At 31.5% G+C, this 19,104-nt stretch overlaps 1 long non-coding RNA gene across 1 annotated transcript; it reads right to left on the minus strand.

Moving 5' to 3' along the window:
• Positions 1-3,074: 3,074 nt before the first annotated feature.
• Positions 3,075-8,288, minus strand: LOC147817060 (uncharacterized). Its single transcript, XR_015430086.1, has 3 exons — positions 8,154-8,288; positions 5,201-5,321; positions 3,075-3,100 (listed from the first exon to the last, which is right to left on the minus strand). It is a non-coding gene; the product is annotated as an uncharacterized LOC147817060 (long non-coding RNA).
• Positions 8,289-19,104: the final 10,816 nt, after the last annotated feature.

Raw genomic sequence — 19,104 nt, forward strand, 5'->3', positions numbered from 1 at the left:
AACATGAATTGCTTCAAATTTGCTCATCCAGGCATATTTACATTAAAAGGGAAAATTTTCTAAATTTATTTACTTTTTGAAACTATGGCTAAATAGTGTCACAGATTCTTTTAAATTTTTAAAATATCCTTTTATCACGTGCTATGCTCATAGCCAGTTTCGGATAACTAAACTAACGGAATCATCCGTAATAAATATTGTTCAGTGTTGAAATTTTTATTTGAACAGATACTTCTGATACTGAATATGTATCAAAACAGCTAAAAATATTTAAGAGGCAATGAAGCAAATTGAGGCAAATCCATTTAAAGATTATCGTTATGCAAAAAGACTCGGCGGAGAAATAAGATTAAAAACAAGACTAGTTTTGTAGAGACCCATTTATCATTGTATTAAAAATATCTTATTAGAAATATAATTTCAGTTTATCTTAAGAAATCAACTGGCAAGTTGAAATATTTTATTTACCAAAATTCTAACTTATCTAACATTTTCAGTGCATGCGATAATGTGTATAATTAGTTCGATCTACAGATAAAAATTACTGTTACGCCAAAGCGTGTTAGCGACCAGTTTTCTTTTGAGTGTAAAAATTATAACATATCTTGAGCAAACCTAACGAGTTCCGCTACGCTAAATTAATTACTAGACAGTTTTGATTTTTCATAATTTTTTTATTAATAGTTTCGTTCTCAAACTTTATATGAAGCACATTCTTTTAAATTTGGAATAAATACCTAAAATGGTTATTGCCTATAGATACTATAGAAATGATCGACAAATTATAAATTTAAATTGGTTTTGTGAAATTTATCTTAATACAGTTACGTAAATGAAAATAAGACCTAATGTGTGAAGTGCCAACTTAGCTTTGATAACAAACAATTAATGTTGTATAGTTAACTAAGATTAGGAGAAAAATAAAATTTCAAAAATGCGATACTATGACGAGACAGCTAGTCTTTATAGCATGAAGGGTTTTAAATAATTTAAGTGATAGGTACACAGACAGATCCGGAATAGTAAGATAAAATTGGTATTTCGAACAGTACGGGTTACCTTAAATACGAAAACTGGTATTTAATAGTATTTTACTGGTGAGGTGGGATTAATTGATAACTATCAATTTCATAACGAGTGTTTTATTAACACTAAATTTGATATTTTATGTACTAGTTTTCCGGTTTCTATGCATCCTGTTACCTCAAAGAGTTTTGAAATGTTGATTTAATAAATACCGGTTTTTACCCGGGCCCTGAAATTTTTTTTAAAGATTAAAACAAGTTTAAGAGTTAGTTTATTTTAATAATATCCTGCAAATTTTAGGTACGAATTTTGTCTATCATATTAATTCCTCAAATCTTTTTTACTTAAGTTTTGCTTAAACTTCAGATTAAGTGTATTTTAACAGTTGACTTTGAAATTAACTCACCCCTCCCCCACACACACATTTACGATTCTAAAATATGAAAGTAACGCATGATGCATTTGGTGGAAATACATTGAAAAAGAATTTAAAAACTTGTAATACCAAAATTAAATCAGATATAAAATTTTATTCATCTAAATAAGTTTCGTCTGAGAACCGAACGAAATTTTTAACAATTCTCTGAATTTAATGATTTGAATTTAAACTGGCACACCAAAACAATTTTTTTGAATAGTACAATTTTTAGATTTTAGTTAGTGTACTGGACAATAGTTCTGAGGAAAACCACAGATAAATCGAAATTAGTTATTTTGCGCTAATATTTAATTTTTCTTAAATATTATGTCATAGCTGATAACGAGCGATAGATAACAATAAGCTTGTCTTAATAATTTTAAGACTATTAACAGTACGTATATAGACATTACAGAAGGTGCATCTAAATTTTAGAGACTAAATTTAATTTAAAATATTTAATGGGTAAATATGGCTCAAAATAATTCAAGCCTAAAAACTTCTAGATATGATAAAAAGGAATATTTAGGTAAATAAGATTTAATTATTCTTTACGCTTAAGAAAAATCTCTGAAATAAACTTTTAAAAGATGTACACTTAAATTTCATATAATTTATAAATATGTGTTTAGATTTATTTAAAAATAATTATAGAACTTAATTCTTATAAGAAAAAAATTTAAATTCAAATAATCAAAATATTGAAAATGGAATTTTCATATAATTCAAGGAGAATAAAAATAAACCTCTTGTTAATTTGAAGAAATATGATCAGCGTTTCTGTTATGTCATGACGACTAGGCAACTGAAGTAGATCATCTTGGCAAACTACGGTCCTCATGGCAGATAGGTCAGCAATGGACATCTTGGCAAACTACGGTCCTCATGGCAGATAGGTCAGCAATGGACATCTTGGCAAACTACGGTCCTCATGGCAGATAGGTCAGCAATGGACATCTTGGCAAACTACGGTCCTCATGGCAGATAGGTCAGCAATGGACATCTTGGCAAACTACGGTCCTCATGGCAGATAGGTCAGCAATGGACATCTTGGCAAACTACGGTCCTCATGGCAGATAGGTCAGCAATGGACATCTTGGCAAACTACGGTCCTTATGGCAGATAGGTCAGCAATGGACATCTTGGCAAACTACGGTCCTCATGGCAGATAGGTCAGCAATGGACATCTTGGCAAACTACGGTCCTCATGGCAGATAGGTCAGCAATGGACATCTTGGCAAACTACGGTCCTTATGGCAGATAGGTCAGCAATGGACATCTTGGCAAACTACGGTCCTTATGGCAGATAGGTCAGCAATGGACATCTTGGCAAACTACGGTCCTCATGGCAGATAGGTCAGCAATGGACATCTTGGCAAACTACGGTCCTCATGGCAGATAGGTCAGCAATGGACATCTTGGCAAACTACGGTCCTCATGGCAGATAGGTCAGATGGACATCTTGGCAAACTACGGTCCTCATGGCAGATAGGTCAGCAACGGACATCTTGGCAAACTACGGTCCTCATGGCAGCTAGGTCAGCAACGGACATCTTGGCGAACTACGGTTCTCATGGCAGCTAGGTCAGCAACGGACATCTTTGAAAATATGGTTCCCAAGGAGACTATATGACGATGAAGTACTCAATGCAAAGCCTAGTTTTAAACATAAAACAAAATGTCTTTACTCTTATGGTCAAATTAACATAGGGATTTTACTTTAGTTAGAGGCAGTGTTTGATATTATTGGGTGAAGTTTTATAACTATTAGCTACGCAAATCTCAGTAAACCTCCCGAGTCATTTACAAAATCTTCATTTTACAAAATTCTTAAAAACTTGTAACTATGTCCATATCAGTCCGAACATTTAATTTCTACTCGCAGGACCTCTGAACTATATGCTTGCTTTTCAATTATTTATCACAGAAATCTATTAACAAAGACAGACGAAATTTGAATGAGAACGAAATTTCAATTACCAAAAACTCTAAATAACCACGAAATTAAGAGATTTACAGTCAGATATTCGTAAAAGTTATTTTGGAGCTTTGGAGAAATTACCAAATTTTATTAGCCTCCTGATCATCGATAATTGGCTTTTATTGGTTGATAATTGGCTTTCATCAACAGAAGTATACAACCAAGTAACTAAATGACTCACAAATGCTTTACATTGCTAAATAGTACTTAAAAATACTGTTACATTGCTGTAACTTGAAAGAGATTGTTTTTTAATATTCTCTATAATTATAAACAATTTGGTACGTATTTCATGCTATAACAAGAAAATTCAATTTTTTTTAAAAAAAATTTCCATTTTTAAGTTTAAATAAGCTCTTTGCACTAAATTTCTCTTTAAATATAAAGATTTGTTAATTTCAACTCTATTTACATTTCTTTTTAGATTGTAGGGAAAAATCTACGCATTATTCAACTAATTTCCATACTGAGCAGAAAGAAAGTTTTGAAAAAAAAACATGAAAATAGTACCTTTATGAACGTTTTGGAACATTGAAATTACTATAAAATATGTTGCAGCTAGAAAATTTCAAAATAAGTTGGCACAAGTTTTTTTTTATTGATCTAGAGTGTCAAAAAAGTCTCATGGGATTGTCAAAATTGTAGAGCATGGAACTTATTCAATTTTCAGTTCAATGCAAAATTTTTATCGAGAAAAGTGTTTTTCTAATAAAAAGCAAAATAACACTAATATTGTCAAATGTTTTATAAATTCTTGAGATTTTATTATGCTTTTTATATCATTTAATTATAAAATGGTCAAAGTTAGAAAATCGATTTAAGATAGTTTCACGATTCTAGGAGTAGCCTTAAAAAACCAATTAAGTGCCGTGGTGCCCCCCCCCCCGAGATTAAGCCTTCCAATGATGCTACCTAAGCATAGGCTGAGAGATACCAATTCTGCTCTTCGCTCTAACCGACCACAGTTCTGACGTAAAATATCCTCAGTCTGTTCATGGTTTAGAAACTCGATACCATCAGACTGATCGTGGAAGGATTTACGCAATTTTTAAGACTTAAAATTAAATTTAATGTAAAGTTTAAAAATGTATAAAATATTAGTCAAAATAAGTTCAAAACTACACATGTTTCATGCCACGCTAAAGGCTCTACAGTAAATTCTAATTCATAAATTTCAAAATACCTAAATTAACGTTATTACCCGAGTTGTTAACTATTTTGTAATTTCAAAAAGAATTAACTATACCTTAATATTGAATCTTTAATGAAAAATTTAATATTCTTAAGGCTTGATAGAAATAACAAATTCACGCTTGCACCCTAGCTCTTAGTTCGTCTCCATTATACAAAATCTACATGCAAAGTTTCAAGGAAGTCTAAAGTACACTATTATGTGTCCTGGAGTAAAAAATCTACGTTCTGGAAATGCATTTAAATTGTAACAAAATTCTGAGGGCAAAAACTCGAAATTTTCAGAAAAGGATATGTCTTTATATAAAGTTTATATAATATATAATAAATTGAAAATTTAATTTATTCAAACTAAAAGGTTAAATTATCAAAGCTTAAAAATATTCAAGTGTCTTTATGAGTCTACTTTCATTTTCATTTGTGAGTGCGAAAAAATTAATATCATTTCAAAAGATGGATCAAAAATTTAAAAGGTTTTCAAAAGCGAACGTTCTAATGATGAAATGTTAATCAGTAGACACATAGAATAAAATTTCTATTAAACAATTCTTTGACCAGATCAAAATAAATCTTAACTTCCTTACCCAATCTAAATCGGATAATGATGACCAACATTCTCCTGTATGGAATAGATTGTTTAATCTAGCGTAAAAAACTTTGTGAAGTAAAGTATCAAACATCTATTTTCAGGTAGTTTCTTGGATCCTGCAAGAAAATGGGAAACCTGTTATTAAAAATATGAAATTTGTTGCATATACAGTGAAGTATGTTTTTATACTTATACGAAATATACTTCAAGTTCGTTGATGAACGTTGTATACTTATTACTAATAGATAGATGAAATTAAACTAATACTACTACAATACTAGAGTTCGATGCTATATATTCAGGCGGTTAACTTAAAATCTCCAATTCCGAGAAGAATTGAAAAAATAAAAGACTTAATATTTTAGTTCATTTTACAGTTCTCCGACAAATTTCTTGTCTGAATGAGATTTTAACTGTTTCGAATTTTTTAATCTGTTTACTTCAGAAGTAAATCCCGAATCCTGAAATCCCGAATAAAATCATGAAATCGATTATACATAAAATGATAATATGCTAATTGATGATATTGATAATATGCAAGATTTTACAAAGAATCTTTTAGTACCTGGCCATATTAGAAGCACTCTAGGTAAAATTCATTATAATTAATCGCACCGGCTGAAGGTTATCACATTTGAGTAACTACATACGAACTAATTAACTGTATAACGATATTAAACTTTCCTGATTTAAGGAAACAGAAGAGGAGAGATCCTAGACATATATGGGGTAGCGAAACCGAATAAAAACGAAATGGACTTGTAAACCTATAGTTTGTCTACGGTAAAAACTACCCCCGCCACAAAGTCTGAGGCCGACTGCTGCTATGGAAACAATAGCGCATTTCAAGGAGGGTAGCTTCTCTTCACTCTAGGGGAGGGATGGGCAAACCCGCAGGAATGTTTTAATCGGTCAGCGGATAGAATTTTAACTCGCCGATCCGTGGCGAATCCTTTTATAACAAAGTACTGATGACGTTTTTACTTAATCTATTTTTGTTTCACAAAACATAAATTGATGGTAATAGCCAACACATACAGCTTCAATTAGTAAAATGTTGCAAGCAGAAGCTCACAGAATAGCCGTAGATTGGAGCCAACGAGCGTTTGTCATTCTAGAAGAGCAGACATACGAAATGTAATATTTCAGAAAAATTGACGAAAAATGGAAAATTTGACTCTTCAATTTTGTTCTTTATATTATTATAAAAGCTAAAATGGTTGTTACAAAAATAAAATTTTAAATGCAACAACTACTGTATTTATAATTTTTGCATACACATAAAAGGTAATGGATTACACACACACACACCTTATTCAATTAAACAAAATTTTAAAGGTAAATATAATATAACTAGCATAAAAAAAATATGATTTTCAATACATAAATTTTACATATACTTTACAGTATGGTATATCCCAAAACCCCCAGCCACATTTCCCTCACTCGACTGAAGTCATTATCGGTGAAAAACTAGAACTCATCAGGAAAATAGTGAATTCAGTGTTCTAAGCATATATGGCAACGTTACTTTTAAAAAGTAATGAGTAAAAGTACAAGTATTTTTAAAAAAAGTAACGATTTAAAAGTAGATTTCCAGGAAATCGAAAATTCATAGTAACCTAAAATTTTATTGAATAATATTCTTATGTTCTTTAATGTTTTTGCAAAATTGTTGTTATTTATTTAATTACTTTTTAATTTTGAAAGTTATGGACATTAATTTACTTTTAAATTCGGAAGAATATTATAATATAATTTTATAATATAATCGTATAATATAATTTTAAAATCAAATATAATTTTAATATCAAACTTTTTATGGATTTGCCCGAAAAAGAAATTTTATCAATTGATTTTAATTTTTAGTTTATTATTTTTATTTATTTAAATTACCGTTGATGTAAAATTGTTTTACTCTTTAGAAACTAGTTTTAAAAGCACAAACATAAACAAAGCAAACACGGGGTTTCAGATAGCTTTGTGATCTTTGAACTAGTAAAAATAATTGAACGTGCAGTATAAGTTGAAACAGAACAGTCTACAGTTTTATTTGTAACAATGGCTAATGCTGAAGTCATGCGAGAAAATCATTTTCCGCAAAAACGCAAGAATTTTTTTTTTTTAATTTTTTCTTTCTTTCTAGAAACCTTACAGAGTTTTAGGAAGAAGTAACGATTTAATTTGGTATTTCCGTTACAAATACTTGTACTTTTTCCCTAAAAAAGTAACGAAAGTACTAAATTTTAAAAGTAACGAATTACAAGTAAAAGTACGCACTTTTTACTTGTACCGGCGGTACAAGTAACGAAAGTACTGCCATATATGATTCTAAGGTAGAAACGAACTAAGCTCGGACTTCACAAAGACTTTGTTTAACAAAATTAAAAGTTTATGCAACCTAAATTTAAAAAAAAATTTATAACACTAAACTCTATTATTAAGCTTGAATATTTAATATTTTGGAATTTAGTGGGAAGTCTATTAAGTCTGAAATAGTCACAAAACTTTATAAGTCAATTCAATATCGGAGAGGGAAAAAATTACTAAGTTTTGAAAGCAGACTTTTAGATACAGTATTTAAAGTATGTGCAATGTCTAGTATTCAAAAACTAATAATCACGTTAAATCCCGTGAAAATATATATATATATATATATAAATAAAAGAGTAAAACTATTGTTTCGTAAAACTCAAGTCGTTTTTACTCAATAATCTAAAGAGAATTTTAACTAAGCGAAACTGATAATTTTAAAAGTAATACTCTAAATAAGCCAATATTTATCAAAATATTCGAAAAAGAACTATTTTTAGATTTTACAATTGAACCAAGTTAATAAAAGAGATATATTAATTATTCCAAAATTTAGGCAATTACAAGCATACCATCAATTATCTCGAAAAACTTTAAGTGTATGTAAAAGTAGCGAAAATTAGAAAAAGACTTACTGTAAAGTTCAGTAAAAATTACACCACACCTTGAAAGACACATGATTTCTTTCGTTGTATCTAAAATTAGACTAAATACACAACCAACTCACAAAAAAAAAACTCACAACAACAAAGCAGAGATACGAAGAGCTCGTTTGGTACCAGTCTTGCCCCGTATTTTATATCCCTTAATATCGATAACGATTGGCAATTATTGTCTATCAAAGTCGAATTGAGTTGATGATGAAGAGGATCCATGCCACCCGCGTTTTTTGAGACCGAGCGTTATCCCCTGCCAAAAGTTCTGTAGTGTGGAGGTAGCGGGTTCGAATCCTATCCTACCATGGATGTGTCTTCGTTCTGTCTTTATTTAAATTGTACTATCTGTCTTTCTACTTGATAAAGGTTCCGCAGAGGCATGGTTCCTAGCAGATTACCTAGCAGGTCAGTGAGCGGGTGGGTGACCATTTGGATTAGTCTGAGTAGGGACCGAGGGTGTGCTGCATGGGTCCTCGTTAAGCTGCTCCACCGTAAAGTGCTCGTTAAGCTGTTCCACCGTAAAGTGCTGTTCCACCGTACTTCGCATCCCTACTAAAGAGGATCAAAATTGTGATGGCATGTCTTCGAATTATCCCCAGGGATGTTTCCCAGACCGTCGCCAATTGTGCAGCTTTAGTGTGACGTAAATAAAGTACCTGTTTGATAAAGACTTAAAACCAGTGCTTGCGTAATTGAATTTATGTTATGTAATTGAGAACATGCATGTAATTGAGCACACAAGTATGCATGTATCAATGAATAAAATACTCGTTTGTAATATATCTTCTGTGAATTGAGTGAGATGAGGTGACTTTTAAGGGTTGGGGAAAATTCTAGCAAAAGTTGCTGAGGAAATGACATTTTTAGAGAACGATAAAAGGGGCCTCCCTGGATAAGTGATCTCACCATTCCACCAAACGCACTCTAACTTGGAAGTAACGGATTCCACCGCCATCCTGAATGTATCATTGCAACATCCTTCTCGAATTTTTGTCCCGCAGTGAACTGATCGTAAAGACACGGTTTCCAATAGAATATCAAAGTCAAGTATTACTGGTTGAGGTCAGTAAGCGGGTGGGTGACCGCTTTGATAGCCGGTGTAGGGACCGATTGTGCACGATATCAGTCCTCGTGAAAATGTTCTACGGTAAAGTGCTTGACTTCGGATGCAAGCCGTCCCTCTACAGAGGATTAAAATTGTGATGATAGGTTTTCAAATCCCAGACCGTTGCTAATAACCCGATGTGCAGCTCTAGTACGACGTAAATTAAATACCCATCTGCCTATATCAAGCTTGAGCTATTTGTTCTTGATATTGACAAGGGTTGATGAGCCGTACTTTCAAATTAGCATACAAGCTTGCATATGCATTTGAAGACAATAAATAAATTAATAGAACGGTACAATATTTTAATAGACAACAGTTTGGTTGTTGAGCTCAGACACAGGCGAGTAAGCAGATCACTAGAACCGACTGGAATATTTTTCAAAATATTCTCACATTAAATAAACCAAACCTTGCAGCTCTAAAGAGTACCGAAGAAATTGATACACAAATTACAATTCTTCAGAATGATATAATAACGGCCTATAATAAATCAACTGTATCAAAAAAACTCGCTTCAAATTACCTTAAACTTCCATCCGAAATCAAGTTTTTAATCAAACAAAGAAACTGGTGCCGAAAGAAATACCAAAAAACTTCTGATCCAGACTACAGAGAAGAGATGATTAATCTTAACAAGCAAATACACAAGAAATGCCGTTATTACAGAAGAAGACAATGGGGAGACAAAATTGAATCGCTCAGTACGGAGGATAATTCTGTCTGGAGAATGATAAAATCACTTCAAGCCACACCTCAAGTGGATAAACCTTTACATAAAGATACCGGGTATGTCTTCACAGCTCAAGATAAAGCTGAAACTTTTGCTGACTCTCTAGAAAAACAATTTTCTCCAAACCCGGATTTCAATCTGAACAATCACAACATGGTTATCGAAGATGTTAAGCAATTCAACGTAATGCATTCATCTCCAGAGATAATTGAACCGACCAACACGGAAGAAGTTATAAACCACATCAAAAAACTAAAAATAAAAACAGCTCCTGGTTGTGATAATATCAAAAACAAGATGATCAAGCTACTACCAAAACAGTACATAAAACTAATAGTTCATATCTACAATGCTTGCTTTACCTTAAACTACTTCCCTGATGCCTGGAAGAACGCAAACGTCATACTTTTCCTTAAACCCAGCAAAGATCCTACTTTACCTGAAAGTTACAGACCCATCAGTCTTTTGTGCAACTTAGGAAAGCTTATGGAAAAAATTATCTACACAAGGATCAAGCCTCACCTTACTTCACTACCAGATGAGCAGTATGGCTTTCGGAAGCATCTTGACACAACCAAACAGCTCCTCAGAATTGTCGACTATATTGGACGTGGACTCCATAACAAACAGAGTTCAGCACTACTGATGCTAGATATTGCAAAGGCTTTCGACCGAGTTTGGCATCAGGGTCTCATCTTCAAGCTTATACAACTGAAATTCCCAACTGGTATCATTAAAATAATACAGGCCTACTTACATAATAGAACCTTTCAAGTTAACTTTAAAAATGTGAAATGAACAAACAGGAAAATAACAGCAGGAGTACCTCAAGGAAGCATCCTTGGGCCCATACTATTCATATTATTTACCTACGACTTTCCCATCGACCGACAAGACTTTAACAGCATCACAGCACTTTTCGCAGATGATACAGGAATTGTCGTGAAGTCCAAAAATCCCAACATTGCCTTACAAAAACTCCAAGAAAAGATCACAGAAATAGAAACCTGGTGCCTAGACTGGAAGTTTAAAGTAAACGGCCAAAAATCGAAACTACTAATCATTCAACATAAAAGAAAAACGATCCTCCCTAAAAATCAAGTTGTACTCTTTAACGAAACGATACCCATAGTCAAAACAGCAAAATATCTTGGTCTGGTCATAAACAGCAAATTTAATTGGAACGATCACGTCAAAACAGTCATCAACAAAGCACAAACAGCCTGCCACAGATTACAAATCCTTCTTCAGAACCCTAAAATGGAGCTCAGACTTAAACGTTTACTTTACATCTCGATGATCCGTCCCATCCTGACTTATGCATCTCCAGCTTGGTGCAACATCTCTACATCACTCCTTAAAAAACTCAAAATATGCCAGAACAAAATCCTCAGGAAAATAACAAAAGCAAGATGGTTTATCCGCAATAAAAACATACATAGCGACCTCAACATAGATTTTTTAGATCATCACATTGCAAAGCAAAACTTCAGATTTTTTGAAAAGACCATATATTGTGACACCGCAGGATTCAACGAAATTTTTACGTTCGAAAACTTAAGAGAAGACATAAACCTCAGGCCGATTGCAGCTCATTTTTGTAGTGACATAATCTTAACTAAAATACAAAATATTTGATTTCCTTTTATTCCAGTTACCAGAAAGAACCACCTTAAAGATTAAATACAAGATGAATGGGAAAAAGGCCGCTAACGGCCCCAAGCGCCCAGTTATATTTCGATGATGATGATGATGATTGTTGAGCTCAGGGGATAGAGCGTTCGCCTTCCAATGAGGTGAACCGGGTTTGAATCCCACCAATAACTGATCGATACGAATCCACATTCGGTTTGCACCGACCACAGTGCTGACGTGAAATATCCTCAGTGGTAGACGGATCACTGGTTAGAGTCCCTTTGCTGTCAGGCTAACCATGGGAGGTTCTTGTGGTCTTCCTCTCCATGTAACGTAAATGGGGATAGTTCCATCAAAAAGTCCTCCACGAAGGTAAAATTTCTCCCAATACTTGATCTAGGAATCCCCTTTGTCTTCTGGTGACTAGTATGTCTAGTAGACTAGTATGGGGAGACTAGTAGTCCGGAGAGGAGTATGCTTTCACCATTCTTTTTTTTTGAAATTTTCATATTACAATTGTTTCTTAGGTATGGTAGTATAGAATATTATAATAAACCTGACCGAGTTAGAAAATTATAGGTTAATGCGAAGGGTAGATTTGGATACAGTTACAGTACACAAGCAACAAATTGTTCATTTTAACGCTTTTAGTGATATGCGTACTTAGAAAAAGAGAAGAATTTTAGGAATATTTCATTTGCGTTACAAGATTGTAAAATAAGTTTTTTTTTTTTTATAAATATAATTTTTAAATATTGATCATGTGCGAGGATCGAGCCCAGATATATTTGTCTATAATTATTTCCTTTAAAAAGGTAGTTTAGAATGTTATAATACAACACCTGACCGAGTTTGAAAATTACAGCTCAATATTAATGAGCGATATGGGCCTTATATATATATATATACTTATATACTTATATATATATATATATATATATATATATATATATATATATATATATATATATATATATATATATATATATATATATATATATATATATATATATATATATATATATATATATATATATATATATATAAGCAACAATTTTTCAATTTTAACGTTATTATAGACATTTTATATATATACATACAGACTTACATATTATACCACATTGTGGGCTCCCAAATTAGTCTAAAATTATTTCCTAAGAAATAATTGTATAGTTTGTTATAATATAACCCCCAATCGAGTTTGAAAGTTCTAGAGGAGATATATACAATAATTTTTTCATTTTAACGCTATTTTATGCACTAAGAAATATACGCATACTTTCTACCCCATATTCTAGGTCTATACTTATTTCCATTAGTATGGTATGCTATAATTTAACTCTTGACGTTGTTTGAAAATTGCAAAATAATCATATGGGGAGATATAGAACCATTTATATATACAGTATTTAAGCAACAATTTCTTCATTTTTACGTTTTGTGTAATTAACGCACTTAGAAAAGGAAAAAGTAATACTTAAAAGTATAGGAATATTTTAAAAATAATACTCTTACGTATGTGTTTCAATCCATTAAAATAAATACACAGATTTTTTTTGTTTACTGAATATGGTTGTTCAATATGGATCATGTCCGGACCCTCGGAACTAGCAGTTTGTGGCTTCATACCACTAAACCCTACCAATCGTATCTGACCGTCTGACTTATAACAAGTTGTGTATGTGGTTAGTTATAACATAACACTCGACCGAATGTAAAAAATATGGGGTAATAGAAATTATTAAGGGCCATGTACACTAAACCTACAATAATAGAAGAGACACTTTCCATTTTTGGCATTTTTTTTCAAAATTCCTCAAGAAATACTTCAAAGATTATTTAATAACTTTAGAGATGCGATTTTTCATACTCGGCAATAAGATTGAAAGTTTTCAAAGGACCCTGAACCATTAAAGGCCTAACCCTAACCATTATCAGTTGAATGAACCCTAAACCATTATCAATTCTACCAAAAGTTATTTTAATTTTTATACTTGGAATAACCAAAAAAAAACACAAAAAATTAAATTTATAATGTGGCAATCTTAAAAATATATCAATTTTACTCAGTTTTAAAATTCACTCGATATCATTAAATTTTAAACTTTTATGCTTTTTAAACTTTTTTTTAAATTTTTTTTGCATAATTCGAAATGATCTTGAAATCACTAGGTATATATGCTCTCGCTAATACAACTGTTAGTGTTTATAACTATCAGTGTTCACCGTTGTAACCTTGTAATTTCGAGCTAAGCTCAGAAGACAATCAAACTCCTGAATTAAAAATTGGGAAAGACTAAACCTTTGCGGTAGATTTTTTTATAGAATTTAATAGCCTTTGCGTTACATGAAGAATAAAACCACGTAAACCTCTCAAATCAATTTAAATAATTTTTGCTGATATAGTAACAAAATCTTTAGTATGTATTTTACTTGAGTCATTTTACGGTAGTTAACAAAATGCACACATTTCGTCTATTCACTTTACGTAGAAGTTTTGATTATAAAATATGAAGTAAATAACATTATTTATGAAATGAGTCTAGATTTATGTTTTTATAGCAAATATACACTTTTGGTCGATTCATTTTACAAAGAAGTTTTGATTATAAAATATGAAGTAAAGAACATTAAAAAAATTTGTTTTAAATAATAAAAAAAAAATTTCATTCTCGCTTAAATAATTTTAATCAATCCCAAATGTGTCTTATTTTTGCCTTTTTTACAAAGATTCTGAAAATATATTATAAATATATTCCAAAATTCTAAAAATATATAATATATGGTCGAAACAGAACGCCTTATGAAACAAAAACAATTTTTTTTACATTATTTTTACATGTCTTAGATTTTTATAATGAATTTTCCATAATCCCCAGAAGAATTCTAGAATCCTGGTCAAAATAGAAGTTAGAAAATGATAGTCTATAAGGATCATAACATTAGAGCCCCCAAAAAAATGAATAATTAGATCAGAAAGTGACGAATAACTGAAGAGAAAGGAGGCGAGATAAAAACCATCTAAAACCTGTTTGATTTACTGAGGTAATTGAGAGGAGGTGAAACACGATAATTAAAAGAACGTGTAATTTTAATCAGGTCTTTCGCAATCACTTTGTAACTGAGCTATTTTTACCAAAAAATCAAGTTTTAGGTGAGAATTAGGCTAATTTTTTACATAGCAGTTGACATTTTTCGCAAGCGCTAAATCTATGCGTTATCAATATTTTTTTGAATGAGTCCTTCTGTAAAACTGTATTATATGCATCTTGATATTTAGTTGCAACTAATATATCAGCAGAGAGACTTCACGGGTTATTGTCCTTCCACTATGCGTAACAGGGCATTTTAAGTACCGGGTTCGATTTCCATAGATGTTTATGAAGACACCTTGTAGCATATTCAAGTCAAAATTCTTGATGGTCCCATCAAAAAGTTTTCGTGATTAATGTTGGTTTCATCCCGCAGTGGACTGATCGTTAAGACACGGTTCCCAGCAGATCACCGAAGTCAAGCATCACTGGCTTCTGTCAGTGTACGGGTGGGTGAACACTTGGATCAGTCTGCGTAGGGACCGAGGGTGTGTGATACTGGTCCTCGTTAAACTGTTCTACCGTAAAGTGCTCGACTTCGTGTTCAGGTCGTTGGGCTACCGAAGCGGGGGTGCCATCCCGTCTGCAGAGGATCAAAATTGTGATGGCATGTCTACGGATCATACTCAGGGATATTTCCCAGACCGTCGCCAATAGTCCATTGTGTAGCTTTGGTGTGGAGTAAATGATCTACAACAGCATGATGGCCACCATCATCAAACATTTTCGTGCTTGATATGCCAACAAACTTCCTCTATTCCGTGATGGAAAATGCAACTTTAATACTATTGGTGGTAAACCATCAAGAGAAGTTTGATTCTCATGAACCAATAATCCATGTTGTTGTTGCTCTTCATTTACGTCATATATATATATATATATATATATATATATATATATATATATATATATATATATATATATATATATATATATATATATATATATATATATATATATATATATATATATATATATATATATATATACAGTAGAGCGCCGATTATCCGAACCCTTATTATCCGAACTATGTCTGAATTCATTTTTTTTTTAAAGTTTAGAATACTTTTTAACCTATCGACAATTTTTCTATATTAAGAAGAATAAGTAATATCCCCTACATCTGAAGACTATATTTAATTTACAACCTTTTTAGCAGTTTTCCTGTAGTAGCCGTACATACATGTATTGTGATACAGTTAAACCTACATAACCCTTTACAACTGAAAATTATCTTCCAAGAATGCGAGCTTCATTTTGATAGTCTACAATGGTAGGAATGCAGAAGGAGTTTATGAACAGATAAGTGCTGAAGTTCTATAATTGGGGAATGGGTAGTTGTCACTCATGGTTAATTATTAGTGTTTACAGTGCTTGGAATCTTAAATCTTGGAATAAAATTCTTAACAGAAAAACAAACGAAACTGAAGTTTCTGAACCAGTAGATCATTCGGATGAAAATGATGAAATTGTTGCTGAAATTTTGAATGAAAATCGGAACTGCACGCAATTCATTAGATATTGCAATGAATTGGCTAGAACGTCAAAAATGATGTTGATCCAGTTCAGTTGACTTATTTAAAAAGAATAAGGGATATATGACCATATATGGCAGTACTTTTACTTTCGTTACTTGTACCGCCGGAACAAGTAAAAAGTACGTACTTTTACTTGTACTTCGTTACTTTTTAAATTTAGTACTTTTACTTGTACTTTCGTTACTTTTTTAGGGAAAAAGTACAAGTATTTGTAACGGAAATATCGAACGAAATCGTTACTTTTTTTCTAAAACTCGGTAAGCTTTCTAAAAAAAAAATATTAAATTGAAAAAAAATGCTTATGTTTTTTCTTAATTAATAAAATTAATGTGCAATATACATGCATTCACAGCTAACTCCGTGTTTAAATACCTTCTGTTTCAACTTATACTGCACATTCAATTATTTTTTAATAGCTCAAAGATCACAAAGCTATCTGAAACCCTGTGTTTGCTTTGTTTATGTTTGTGCTTTTAAAACGAGTCTCTAAAGAGTAAAACAATCTTAAATCAATGGTAATTTAAATGAATAAAAATAATAAACTAAAAATTAAAATCAATAGATAAAATTTCTTTTTCGTGCAAATCCATAAAAAGTTTGAAATTAAAACTATATTTGATTTTAAAATTATATTATACGATTATATTATAAAATTATATTATAATATTCTTTCGAATTTAAAAATAAATTTAAATCCATAACTTTCAAAATTAAAAATAATTAAATAAATGACAACAATTTGGCAAAAACTTTAAAGAGCATAAGAATATTATTCAATAAAATTTTAGGTTACTTTGAATTTTCGATTTCCTAGAAATGTACTTTTAAATCGTTACTTTTTTTGCTTAGTACTTGTACTTTTACTTGTACTTATTACTCGTTACTTTTTAAAATATGCACTTTTTACTTTTTACTCGTTACTTTTTTAAAAAATACTTGTACTTTTACTAGTTACTTTTTAAAAGTAACGTTGCCATATATGCCATTTACTACCAGGGGAGTCTTCATCCATCTGGATTTGAATTCCTGTTCTCACAAAAGCGAGTCCAACGCCCTACCAACCAGGCTATACCGGGTCCACTCATAGTTTATTTTATCTAATTTTATAACCGTCGTTGAACAGTCGACCCAATTTTGGGTTTACGACTGCCAGTGTTCAACTCGGTAGCTTGTTATTTTGAACCCAATTCAGACGACAAGGGAACTACTGGATCAAGTATTGGGAGAAATTTGCCATCGTGGAAGATTTTTAGATGAAACTAGCCCACATTTGCGTTACATGGAGAGGAAAACTACGAAAACCTCCCACGGTTAGCCTGGCGGCAAAGGGACTCTAACCCAGGATCACTACTACCACTGAGGATATTTTACGTCAGCACTGTGGTAGGTGTAAACCGGTTGTGGTATTCTTATAGACCAACCATCGCTGGGATTCGAACCCAATTCCACTCAATAGATGGCGAATGCTCTAACCCCTGAGCCACCACGGCTCTTTTATTTTAATAATGTGTTCAATATGAAAACAGGAGCTATCTCTATCGTAGTCTGTAATTATTTTCGTATCAACTAGGAGAGTTTACTCTTGCTGGCCCTACAAATAAACTCCAGTAGATGTTTTTTTTCTTAAAAGTCAATAATTTCCACAGAAACTTTAGACATTTTATAACAAATTATACAAATGTACTTCTATATTAATTTATCAATATGCTAATCGGAACGAAAGGATCGATTTGAAATAATAAATTTCAAGTGCAGACGATTATTTAACTTATTAAATATTTATTGTTCGACTGATTAAGAATAAATAAATAGAAGTCAAAACATTTTAAGTACTGAACGATTTTAATCCGTTTTTTTTTTTTTTTTTTTAAATTCGTAACAACTGTTAAGATTTATATCTGGTAACATCTAAATTTTATTACTTTTAAGATAAACTTTAATATGAGCTTATGAAATAAAGATCTCGAGAAAGAAAAATACATTTTTCTACATCAATATCTCTAAGGAATTTTTTTTTTGCAATGACTTTAATTGTACTTTTCTCACGACGAATAGTCATTATTTAAAGCAGATTTTTTTTTTCTTTTTACAAAAACGCACTTAAAATTGCAATAATTTTCGGACAAATTGGAGTACGGAAAAGAACTCGATTTAAAAGCTTAAAGAAGAAGTATCTTTTCGATAGTTAAAATTTCATCACTGTAGTATGTAGAAAAGTCCGGACTATATTATTGTATTTTTTGTTCAGAAATTTAACAGTTAATTATTCTTCAACTAATTATGCGAATACTACTATCTATTTTTCGAATTGAATATATTTTTTAAGAGAATTTGAACTATATTTTTACCAGAAATATATTATTACAGAAAAATATATCGCTCTATATTTTTCTACACACCTTCGAAATTTTAAGTTCTTAAATCTAACAGTTTCTGCACAGCAAAACAAAATGTTTCATAAAATTGATAACTGCAGCGAACAATAGCGGTGCTTGCAACAGCTTTAATATAGGGAGACACATATTGTGTTAACATAGTTGTCGCTGCATTTTTATTGGCCAGAAAAATCACGTGGTGGGATCCAATTTTTCATCATTCATTTGCATATTGTTTTGGCTGTCATCAGCATAAAATTAATAAAAGTCAGAAAGGTAATGTTTTTCTACAAACATTTTTGCATTCCTAATTTAAAGTAATTTTCCTTTACTGCTATTATTGCGCTTTTAATTCAAGAGTTAAAAACTAAGAGAAATATTTTTTATCATTATTATAATGTAATTCTGCACACTATATTTTAGAAAGGTGGTCTAATCTTATTAACCATCTT

This window comes from Parasteatoda tepidariorum, chromosome 1 (assembly GCF_982258835.1).
Source record: "Parasteatoda tepidariorum strain Cologne lab strain chromosome 1, Ptep-v5.0, whole genome shotgun sequence".
Classification (NCBI taxonomy): Eukaryota; Metazoa; Arthropoda; class Arachnida; order Araneae; family Theridiidae; genus Parasteatoda; species Parasteatoda tepidariorum.